The sequence below is a fragment of the Toxotes jaculatrix genome, chromosome 21 (assembly GCF_017976425.1).
Source record: "Toxotes jaculatrix isolate fToxJac2 chromosome 21, fToxJac2.pri, whole genome shotgun sequence".
Lineage (NCBI taxonomy): Eukaryota > Metazoa > Chordata > Actinopteri > Toxotidae > Toxotes > Toxotes jaculatrix.
Genome location: NC_054414.1, coordinates 19,711,118 through 19,723,419, shown reverse-complemented (window position 1 = coordinate 19,723,419; position 12,302 = coordinate 19,711,118). Strand labels below are relative to the sequence as shown.

General features: G+C 42.4%; 1 protein-coding gene across 1 annotated transcript in view; it reads right to left on the bottom strand.

Moving 5' to 3' along the window:
• The window catches only part of grid1b (glutamate receptor, ionotropic, delta 1b), a 297,936-nt gene that overhangs the window by 249,059 nt on the left and 36,575 nt on the right, over positions 1-12,302 (bottom strand). The gene's annotated exons all lie outside the window — the stretch shown is intronic.

Here is a 12,302-nt window from a genome sequence, read left to right as displayed (position 1 = left end):
AGGGGGGGACGATCTTTAAACACACCGAGCCTGAGCTGGGTTATATGGACTCCGCTGTGCACCCTCACTGTTTGTCCTTCTGTTTAACGGTGAGGCATAAAGTAATGTTGGCACAGAGTTTGTGAGCTGCTTTCAAGGTTAGCAAGAGGTTTGAGATTTAGAGAGGAAGCAGGAAGATACAGAGAGAAAGCAGAGAAGTCGTCTGCACCTTCAGCTAATGTCAACTATGCAACAATGGTCACATTACAAAATTACAATGGAGTTTCCATCCAAGTGAGCTATCATGTGTGGAATTAAAAATAAATAAATTAGGTTCTATGAGGTTCACCTGGAGCAAGGAGTCTTAACTCATACCGCAGGAATAATCAGGTACACATCACCACATGGAGGCTTTAACGGAGAAGTGTAGGATCCGTTGGTCTCATAGCAACAGTGTTTAACAAGAGATTAAAGCACAAAACCTTAAACCTGAAACATCTGTGACTTTCAGACTGACTGATGACAGAAACTAGAAAAACACCCATTACGTTATCTTTAAATTTGGGACAGAGGTTAATCTCCTTTTCTAACCTGTAGACGATGAAGCTGTTTAAAGATTTGGTTTTCGCTCAGTTACATCGTAAGTTAAACATCACTGTTAACCCTCCATGATCTCATCCTCCTGATTCTCTTGCAAGACAATGTCCCATTCACCACCACTCACTCTAAACACAGACCGACCCTACTGCTGCTCAAGTACTCTCCATGATTACGCCGTATTATTTTCCTGGCTTCAAAGGCTTTTGCAAAGAGCACTGGAGACTCAAACAAGCAACAGACACACACCTTTAAAGCCTGTAATCGTAGTTATGCATCTCACACTAGTGCAAATGAAATGAAACCTTTATGAGGACCTGTCAGAGTCCATGCGGCGTTAGTGGTCGATCAGCCCACCAATCAGAGCAGCTGCTCACTGTCAAAGCAAATGTCCAAAGTATAAATCACATGTGGATAAATATCTCTGAAACCAGAGGGTTTTCAAAAGAAGGTCCTCGAATCATCTGAGGTGTTAATGTTCCGTTATTAATGAACATAATAGAACCTGATCGATATCAGTCAGCTGATTTAAATCTGTATCGACGTACATGTTGCCTAATATGCGCCGATATGATTTTTTTTTTTTTTTTTTATTAAGAAATGGTGTTGTAACATAGTTTGTCCAGCAGAGAGCGCTCTGAGTCCAGAGTTTACAGTACTCTCAGCACCGACGCGTCATGGCGGAGCAGACGGTCATGCGGAATCACGCGGCATCTTCGCGGTAAGTTACTAACTGGTTTGTAAAATACACTGCTGGAAGTTAATAAACAACGACGTCATCATTTTTTCATTTTTCTTTTTCAGTATAACTCTAACATATGTGTGTGTGTGTGTGTGTGTGTGTGTGTGTGTGTGTGTGTGTGTGTGTATGCATACATTACATTTTTTACTCCCTAAAATCAGTATAAGCATCAGCCCAAAAATCCCGTATCATCTGGGCTTTAAAACATAATGCTTCTGCATGAGTGTGTGTGTCCTTATGTAAGAGTCCATGCTGTGATATGTGATATGATGATGCTTTGTTCCCACGCATGGATATTAGCTCTAACAGACCAACAGGCTGAAGAGCTGAGAGTGGGTGTACAAGTGTGTGTGTACCTCTATCACATCTATGCATCTGAAGATTTTGATTGCTGCTTAAAAATAAGATACTATTATTCAAAACCACTCCCACACAAAGGTAAAAGCAGTTATGAATTCTTTAATTCAGTTCTGTTAACAAACTGATGACACTGACTCAGTCAGGTGGGACACACGCAATCCTCTGGATCAGGATCCAAACCATGATACAGTAAATCTACTGGAACATCAACTAAGAGAGAGTTCATGATTAAAATAATCAGCGTCTGTTTGAGACTAATTCAGGAAATTTGACATTACCACAGAAAAAAGCAGTGGGAAATATCCGGTGGTGGACAAATCAATATTGTTCTAGAGTGTTCATCAGCACTGGCCCAGCCGGAGGTCATACTGAACCACAGGTAGGTCTGCTAACGCACAAAAGAGCTGCCACACAGTAGGTTCTAAACGTTAGCATGAAGCTTTCTATCACTGAAAGTAGTGAGGGTGATGCTAAAGCATTAGCATGGAGCAGCAGAGCCGACAGTGGATGACTGGGCTTTGTGTTCAATCAAAGTTTGAAGCACTCATTCAAATTTACCACAATTATAGTTTTAGCATAATTTTACATTTAAATCACAGTGTTGTGACAAATCCAATTATCACAGCTGAACACTGACCTCAGCAAACTTCTGTACGTCCATCACGGACTGAAATAAGCAGCTTCTTTCTGCTTTATTATCCAAACAAAGGCAGAAAGAGTCTCATGAGTTTTCACTTCACAGCAATAACAAGCAGGAAACTGTGTAGACGTGTTATAACACACACTGAATGTACAGAACATGAGTACACCCGGAGCACTCGGTCTCATCCTGTCAGCAAAAAGTTAACAGTGATACAGACACTGTCTGTTCTTCTCCAGTCACTTTCACCCGACTACTCATCTAATCTCAGAGGGAAGAGACTCCAAATGACCTGCGGAATCATGGGAAATAATGATAAAATGTGAAACAGAAGAAGGAGATTTCAAAGTGAATCTGGTGTTAAACGAAAAAGGAGGATGAGCAACAGAAAGGAGGAGGAAGAGGACAAGAAAGGAGGAAGACGGGATAATTTGGAGAAGGTGAAGGAGGAAGGAAGTAAGGACGGATGAGGAAGACAGAGGAGGGTTCACAGGGTTTCTGCAGGTTTCACGGAGAAGAGTTTAAGAGACCTGTTTAAGGAGGCTGGAGCCGAGTTTAAGACCAATTTACAGAGCAAAATAAAAGAAGCAAAGCTCTCTGCTTCAACAGGTTTCCAAGCGAACAGATAATTAAAGCTGTGAGGCGATAAATGGGGAGAATGACAGAGAGGACAGCAGGTTAACCCTGAGGCGACCAGCTCAGGTCCGATCTGACTCCACCATTATAATTGTCTCATTATCTAAGAGGAAGTTTGAGATCTTTCCAACATTTCTTAACTTTGTTAATATACTTCTCTATAAATCCAACCCTCAGCTCCAGTTCATTCAGACGAGAGGTGAGTCAGCTGAGATCATACATGACACTTTAACTCCGGACACTTTAAGGGGAAGAATTCAAGTGACACCAAAACTATTCATTTATCTGTTAACAGAAAATTCATTTACATCCATTTCTGATAATCAATGAATCATTTAAAGTCCCTGAAAACCAGCGTTATCAGTTTTTTACTGTGACTGAAGGGTTCCTTCATAAACACACACTTCACTCGTTTTTTCCACATGATAGACAGATGATAGATTTCTGTGTTTATGTTTAGGTTCTGCTTCTCTCACTGGGTCTCCACTGGAAATAGGTGATGTCATGTATTTCCATCCACCAATGAGGATTTAGCAATATCTGAATCAATATCTCAATCTGATGACAGTTGGTGGGATGTTTGCCAGCGGCCTGGCAGCATAAGCAAACATATGCTGCCAGGCCGCTGGCAATCAAATCTGATGAAACCACATCCACACAGGCCTGAAGAAGCAGACTGTGAGTTTCTGAGTGTTGAAGAATCAACAAATAATGACTAAGAATGATTTTTACCCAACTTTGACTGTGATCGCTGTTTAATTAGAAACTCAGAGGCTTTGAAGCCGAGTTTGCCGATGCCTCGTGCCACACAACCTCAGATCAACAAAGCCTGTGTGACTGACCCCAGGCAGCCAACTCTGTTCCCCTGTAACCACAACCAACACCTTCACCTTCACCCCTCTGATCAACGACTTTACCTGCCTGAACTTGACCAAGTCTGAATCACTCAGAAAACTGTCGATCAATAATATCTGTCACCATCATTTTCTGAAGACTGTAAAGTGTAGTTTGGTTTGGAGGATTTTCCTCGATCGGCATTTTTTCTGCCTTCCTCTTTTTATATGACTGTAAATTGAGTATCTTTAGGTTTTGGATGAAAAAAAAAAAGATCCACGGCCAGATGTCACATCGGCTGTGGAAACTTGTGAATAGCATTTTACACTAATCAATAATAAAAAATAAGCCTTGAAAAGACTTTTCAGCGATCAACAGCCTGTCCACAGATCCCCCCCCCCCCCCCCCCCCCCAACTAGTCCTAATTTAATTGTACCAAACTCACCTAATAACACATTCCCTGTGCATGACCGCTGTGTTCCAATCTAATTATTTTTTAATAGTTTTGTAAAAGGTTAGCCTTTAACAAATAAATGATTAATGGATTTTCTCCTTCTCTCTCTCTCTGTACATATACCAGCCTCGCTCGCCCCGTCCACCCCCTGCATAAATGCACGTTTCTCTCAAATACGTCTCCGTGTGAAGTGACACGACAGGCGTCCAGAGAGGAGGAGGGGAGCAAAGTGTTCTTTACTTTCAGAGGTAAAAAGAACAGAGAGGAAGAAAACTCCCGTGTTTCTCTGCTTCTGAGGGGCTCACGGCTGTAATTGGGCTTTTTTGCAGTAATCCAGTGCTGGCTACTTATCCTTCACGGAACAAGCAGCAGCCATCTTGGTAATGAGAGGCCATGCGGCTAACTCTGACACCTAATGGTTTTGTCTTATGGAGCGGGTTGTTTTAATGACACCGGCGAGTTCTCACCTCCAGCTCTAACCTCAGCAGCATCTTCTCCTGTGACAGTTTAAATCTTTGATTATTTTTTAAGCTGTGAGCACAAAAGAAAAATCTGCATCAGCGACTGCTCACAATTGCCTGCATGACTGATTTAATATAATCAGGTTTAACACACTTTGGAGTCGTGAAACTCCTACATGAATGACTGTAGAATATTCCCCTGAAAATTATTCAAAAATTACAGCAACTACTTTTTTTTTCCACCAGCAAAATTGAGGTTCAGGGAAAAGGATAAGAGGGAAAGATTGCAGGGATTACTGGAAACAAGACTTTCTCTGGGCTCTTATTGACTGAGCTATTCAATAAAATGACCGCAGGCATTTTGAGAGAAGCGGTTAGTGGAATCGAGGTGCTCCTGTTCCACAGAAATCTGGAGAACTGCTTTAAAGTCAGGAGAGGAAAAGAAAGAGCACGGCACTCGGATTTAAAGGTGCGATGAAATGGGTTTCAGATTGTAATTTTCCTAATTTTCCTCTGTAGTTTTCTGAAGCACAGTTCTGGGAAGAGAGAGAATACTGGGAGAAACTTTTCCCCCATACGGAGACTTAGAGGGGATTACTGTTCACCTGCTCTTCAGTCCTGCAGTAAGAGAAGCAACAAGATGCACTTAAACCAGCCCTGGAGGTTTAAGTGCTGGTCAACTCAATTCAATTCAGAGGAACTAATAGGACTGTGTGAAATGTTACTGTACAATTTCACAGCTTGTAAAAGCAAAAGTAGCCAACACCAAAATATTGGATTTTTTTTATTTATTTCCACTCCACAGTGAAAGGTTTGGATAAAGCTTTGCCTCTTTACAGGGAGAAAGACGAGGATTCTACATCAAACTCTGAAATGAAGCCTCTAACTGTGCAGGTACAGGTGAGCTTTATGTTACAGCATGTGTCCCTCTGACAATTCAAAGATATCCACAGTCAGATCTTAATCAACAGACAGTAGATTATTTCTTTTCAGAAAATAATTTCACTTTAAGCCTGAATATGAGAGTGAACAACCTGCTGAGACACGTGACAACCAGCCAGAGAAAAAACTGAGATGTGGTGATTGACAGGAAGAAAAAAAATGATTGTGAGAGGGATGATTAAAAAACAAGGGAGTGAGAGGTAATAAACTGAGGTGCTGAACGAATAAAACCCACACACACACACACACACAGAAACAGAGATTAGCAGGCTCTCAGTGAGGATGATTGATAAAAGAACTGATGAACCCTGATCATTTAATCCCTCACACACAAACATTAAAAGTACAGAGACTGCTAATCCACTTCTGCTCGCTCTGTGACTCTGTGTGTGCACGTCTGTGTTTATCTCCTCGTTCGTTCAGTTGTTTTTAAGCCGAGGTTTAAAGAACCTGACAGAATTAAGTCTGGTATGATCAGCAGCCTCTCGCCTGTAACTGAGCTGATCTCTGATCCTCACACGACCTTTGACTCTCAGCTGTCAAAAGTCCAGGTTTGATTATAGCAGCTTCCTTCAGTCAGAGCTCAGTGTGTCCAGCACAGAATGCGACTGGCAGACTGATAACAGATGGGGCCATATCACTGCCTCTGCATTTGGAAATTAATTTTAAGATTTCCTAAATTGGTGCTGGAGATCCTCTGCTGTCTCCCACACTTTCATACAAATTCATACGGAGTCGCTGGGAAGACAGAAAGAGAGGGATGAGAGATGGAGGGATGAGGAAAGAGAGGAGGAGAAGAGGAGATGTACAGATGGAGCAAAAGAAGGAGAGAAAGATGGAAAGACACTGAGAAGGAAGAGTGGAAGATGGAAACATGACAAGAGTGATGATGGAGGGAAGAGAGGAATGAGGGGGTGATGGATGGAGCGAGAGTACGAACAGCAGCTGCAGAGTTTCACACGCACAGTTTCTTATGCAGTCTGGCAGTTACTGGACTCATTCATCTGCAGCTGAACCTCCTTCAGGCTGTGTGTGAGTGTGTGTGTGTGTGAGTGTGTGTGTGTGTGTGTGTGAGTGTGTGAGTGTGTGTGTGTGTGAGTGTGTGTGAGTGTGTGAGTGTGTGTGTGTGTGAGTGTGTGTGTGTCTCTGGCAGAAGTTCAGATACAACTTTATCAGAATTGTAAATGACTCTAAGAGAGAAACTGATATGATTTCCTGCTTTCACAAAACAATTAACACACTGTGCCGCTGAGGTGAAACCAAAGGTTCAGGTGAAAATGAAGAACACCTGAAATCTACAACTGCAACTTTCACTCTGTGAAGGAAAGTGTGTTTTTAAAACCTGTCTACGGTGGCTGACAGGGGACATTTCACTGCGACACACTGTTGATTGTGATTGATTGTAAATGACTGTAACTGATTGAGTGTTGGGATCTAAACGCTGCCAAGATGCGGCTGACCAACACAGGTGAATATATAGGTGAGTATTCAGGTAATGTGACCAGGAATAACGAACACACACTGTTCCCGCTGACGATCCCACCAGCACGCTGAGACACACTCTCCTGACATTACGAGCAGGCGCCCGGCTGTGAGTGAAAGGCCAGCTCCTGCCGCGTGGTCGCATGTGGTTTGACACCGGTGGTAAACCACAGTAATGATCTGTCATATTTCCTGACAGACACATTAGCTGCTGCAGCTTTACAGTGAAAACAGTCAATACATTTCAGTTATTTGCCACCAGCAGCACATCGGATTGAACTGATTGATTAGGTATTGACTGAGCCTTAAGGGAAAGAAGTTATTCTGACAAACACTGAGGTTTAACCCAAAGGAAGCAAATGAAAGATTCGTCAGTGGAGATGAAGTTTGTGTATTTTGCATTATCTGATGAACAATCTGAACAGATGGCATTTTCCTCATATATATAAATACTTTGAGTGAAATTAAACTCAAATCCGCCTCTCTAAAAACACTGGAGCTGCTCCATCCCCACAACAATCACTGTGATGTGTCAAAAACATTGTTTTTACTAATGTGCTCCTTAATTAAGCTAATTACACATGAATTATCAAATGTTTTTACGTCAGCTGCTTTGCTTTAGATGATGTGAAATCTATCTTCAGAGCTTAAGGAGTTATAGAGCAGCTTCAAAGAGTCAATTTGTCCTTAAAAAAAATTTACACAAAGAACTAATGAGATCCCAGAGTGTACAGAAAGAGCCTTAAACAACGGCATTTTACTGTCAGCAACATAAAGTAAATTCAAGCTGTTTTAAGAGATATTACTGTTAATGGAACAATCTTTTTGTGCTTTTAGAATAAAGTCAGAGAACAGAGACAATTATTAATGTGAGGAGTTATTAATCACTGGAAAAGTAATCAGTTACTTAGAGGAGCAAACAGGAGGAAATGCTGCAGATAATCCACATTTGGTGCTGCAGTGTGTGTGGGACTGAATCAGTGTGTGTGTGTTTGTGTTTGTGTTTGTGTTTGTGTTTGTGTGTGTGCGCGTGTGTGTTAAGACCTTTTAAAACGTTCTGGAAAACTTCAGGCCAATTAGGTGCAATTCAATCAGCTGGATGGGAAACAGACGCTGTAGAGAACGAATACTGTTTTCTAATCACATGATTCATATTCAGCAGATTGTTATGATAATTACTGTTGACAATTATAACAATTCACAACAAATATAGAATTGCATGTGAGTCAGTTTATTAGATCTCCTGCACATGAAAAACGACTGAATCCTGGGGGATCTGTTCAAAAATAGCTGGCAGAGTTTTTGCTGTGAACTGTTACTGAACCTTTTCAGTTGATGAGCAGAACAGAAACGCCTGATTCCTGCTGTTTGTGAGACTATAACAATGATTGGAAATGAGAGTGTGAGACAACAGGAAAGTGCAACAGCTATGAAAAACACAAAGAAGCAGAAAAACAGAGGGAGGATGTCCCGTCCTAATCACTCTTGTCAGCCGCTCCTGCCTTTTCATTCAGATAATGCACCTCCATCCAAGGTGAAGACATCACCTCTGACGAAGCCCACACTCCCGGCCAGATTAATTTCTGCAGACTATCCCTTTAAGTGCCACTACCCCCTCACATTAATCCAGCCTGAAATCAAGAGATGGCATCTCCACCAAAAACCTACAACAAAAAACAGCCATCCGTAAAAATCAAGGCAATTTATATCTGAGCACGAGGAATCGAGATCGACGCCGGTGTCTCCCAAACGCCACATAAATCGCCAGCGTCCTTCGAGTGGTGAAGGAGGAAAGCAGCAATGGCTTATTAAAAAATTCAAGTGGCACTTTGGTCTCTGGCCGAATGTCATTGTTTGCAGGTTTTGGAGACTGTTAACAACAATGAGAACGTTTAAATGCACTCAGAAACCCTGCTGAAGTGCTGCAGCTTCAGTCAGATGCTCCATCACAAGGTCGACAGCTCAAATCACCGTCTGAGGTGAAGTGAAGGAGAAACACTCCTGCTCGCTGCAGTCATCTTAGAGAAAGATCCTGAATCCACAGCTGCTGTGGCCACTGCCTGAACGTGTGCGTCGCTGTAATCACTGCACAAACTGAAACACTACCCACAGAGACACAGGATCATTTAAATCATCCTCATCTAAAGCTGCAACCGCTGCTGTATTCGACAATATCTCACCATCTCAGATTTGAGTCCAGGCACCAATAAACAACTTTTTTTTATTTTTTGGTAATTGGCATAAACAAAACGAACAAGGACAATACACACACACACACACACACACACACACACACACAGCATCCATCCATCCAATGCAGCACCAACAAACGTCATAATACAGTAATAAACAGTCCCGGCCTGTAACTGCATCACTGTGTAATCATAATGACAGAAAGTAAAATATGACTGTGCACTGTGATGGATTACCCATTAAAAAGAGGTCTGAAGCCTTTGCAAGTCAAATCCTGTTCACACTTTAAGGTTTGTCATTGAGCCAATTCCTCTGCCAAGCACAGAAATAAAAGCAAAGAAAACGTCTGTTCTGTTGACAGAGCAATAATCTTTTTTTAGTTTTGAGCCACTGTATTTGAGTACCGTCACTTTAAGAAGAGACATGTCCGGCAAATTGGAAAAGAAGGAAAGAAAAAACTCCAAGGACTCATGAAACATAGATGAAGCTGTGCCCCAGCAGAGAATTGCTCACATTAATTAGTTAATATTTGGCATTTCACATTTTTAGGCAATGGAGCTGGTAATGTCACTTTATTCTTCTCTTGCTCAGTTTGGTACCCAACTTTTTTTTTTTTTTTAGCTGAAGCAATTAGGTTTTACTACTTTCAGAAGTGAAAGCATTAGCAAATGGGGGCAGAAAAATCAATCTGAATAACACTGTGTAATGAAAAAATAGTGCCGGTTATAATGCTTAACATAATGGAAGGCCATAACTGGCAATCTGCATAAATTATTCAAAATACTTCAGATGAGTGAGGCACTTAACCTCTGGCTGCTGCAGCAGGCAGAGGGCTGCTCGGCCCGGGCGGTAACCGGTCCGAGAAGTGAATTTGGATCGTGTCAGCAGGGTGGAGTGGAAAAAAGAAAAACAACAGCACATCTTAGTTAATTACAATCGAGTATTATTGTTACAATTATTAGCACCTAATTATTTTGTGTGCTCAATCAGAAAATGAGACTAAGGTCAAGAGAATAATTAAATCAAAAGTTTTGTTAGATTCATTTCCAGGACAAAGTTGTTAACAGACAACTGCAGCACCTGATGCCACCACAAGGTCTCTGTGAGTCAAACTGGTGACTGTGTGTGTGTTTTCTCACTGGGGGGGTTCAGTGTGTGTGATGCATAATGGAGTGAAGACGCAGCAGAGGGCTTTGAAACAAGGCGAGACGAGACGTCACATCATGCTAAAAATGTATTAGCCTGCAAAAGGAAGAGCATCATCGACGGAGGGATGGGGGGACCCTACTCTCCTCTTTTCTCCGACATGTATTCCCATCTTTTCATTTAATCATTCTTCTTTGCAAGTCTGACTCAGTTTCTCTCTGCTTCCCAGTCCTTCTCTCTCCCACCCACTCTTTCCACTCTGTCCTGAATGCTCGTTCACCCACTCCCTCTTTCATGGTCTGTCCTTGTATCCACCTGTCTTCCTGCTGAGCTTCACCATCCATCTCCAGTGATGAGACTAAAGGCTAAACTCCGCCGGTGCTGTGTGTCAGTGGTCAGATGTGTGTCCAGACACAGGCCACACAGACACCCACATCACCCCAGTTACACATGTCTGAGTAATGTGTGTGTGTGTGTGTGTGTGTGTGTGTGTGTGTGTGTCCTCCTCCAGACTGCATTTCATTTATACCTGTAAAGGAAAACACTGGCTGCTTGCTGGCAGAATGTAGAAGTGGTAGACGGAGGCTGAACGCCACTTAAATGATTTGTCACAAACCACAGCCCATCTGTCCAGCGTTAACTGTCCTCTTCACACCAGCACAGCACACGCACACACACACACACACACACACACACACACGCACACACCAGCAGGCCACCCACTGTTCATCAGTGAGTTCACAGGCTCAGATATGAAGTGTATTTGAACTGAAGTGTGATCTGTGGCTCACTCAGGTTTCACACTGAGAAGGAAGCAAGCGGATCTTTATCTGTCTGCACTGGTCCACGACCTTCATTCCCACTTTAACCATCAGGAGGTTTGGATCATACATCCTGTGCTAATACATCTGTGCTGTGTCACTCATATGAAGCATGTTTGATTTGGAAGGAACTCAGCACATACTCCTCTGCGTCACTCTGCAACAGCAGGTGGAAACGAGGAGCCGGCAGATGTGGATTCTGATTCGTTTGACTTGATTCCATCTGCCACTCAATTTTAATTGATAATGTGTATTTTTGAGTGGGTGGCAGATTTAATGGTGATGAAGGGGAATGTTTTAAAAATGTTTGTTTGAGTCGGGATTTGACCAAGAAAGACGAGCCTAAGCCAAACTGTCAGTAATCAGCCAGATGGTCTGGCTCCTGTGTGTCAGTAAACGTTTTACCTTTCTGAGGCTCAGACACGCTGCTGAGTATTTGTTCCAGTTAACATAACCATACATGTGCATTGATAACTACATAATCAGTGATGTACTAGGTCCTGAATTTACCACTAAAAGGCGGCTGTTGTTCGCCACAGCGAATCATCCCGGAACTGACAGTTCTCATGTGCCAAATTTGGCACGTTGTTTTAAGCCGGACGCTCTTCCTGACGCAACCCTCTACACGGGAAGAACATGCAAAGACCGGGACCCGCTTACCGCGAGGAGACAGTGCCAACCACTGCGCCACTGCAGCGCCTCTACCACTGAAAGGTCATTTCCAGAAATCAATAAGCAAAATTAAAAAACTTTCCACAACAAATGTTGTGAAAATCACTTCCAAAGATAAAAACACAAGTGCCAGACAGCGCCACCCGTTCTGCACGCATTTCATCGCTCATTAAATGATCAATTTTTATGGCTTCAGTGCACAGTGATCTCCTCTGTTTCCATCTGCTTTACTGTCTTTCAGGCTGAGTTTATAGCTTCCAGCTTGAGAATAAACTAAATCAAATATGGCCGGTGTGTAAATAAAGCCAGCCGTGTCCAGCTGGTTCTCGCTGCCCTGAGACCC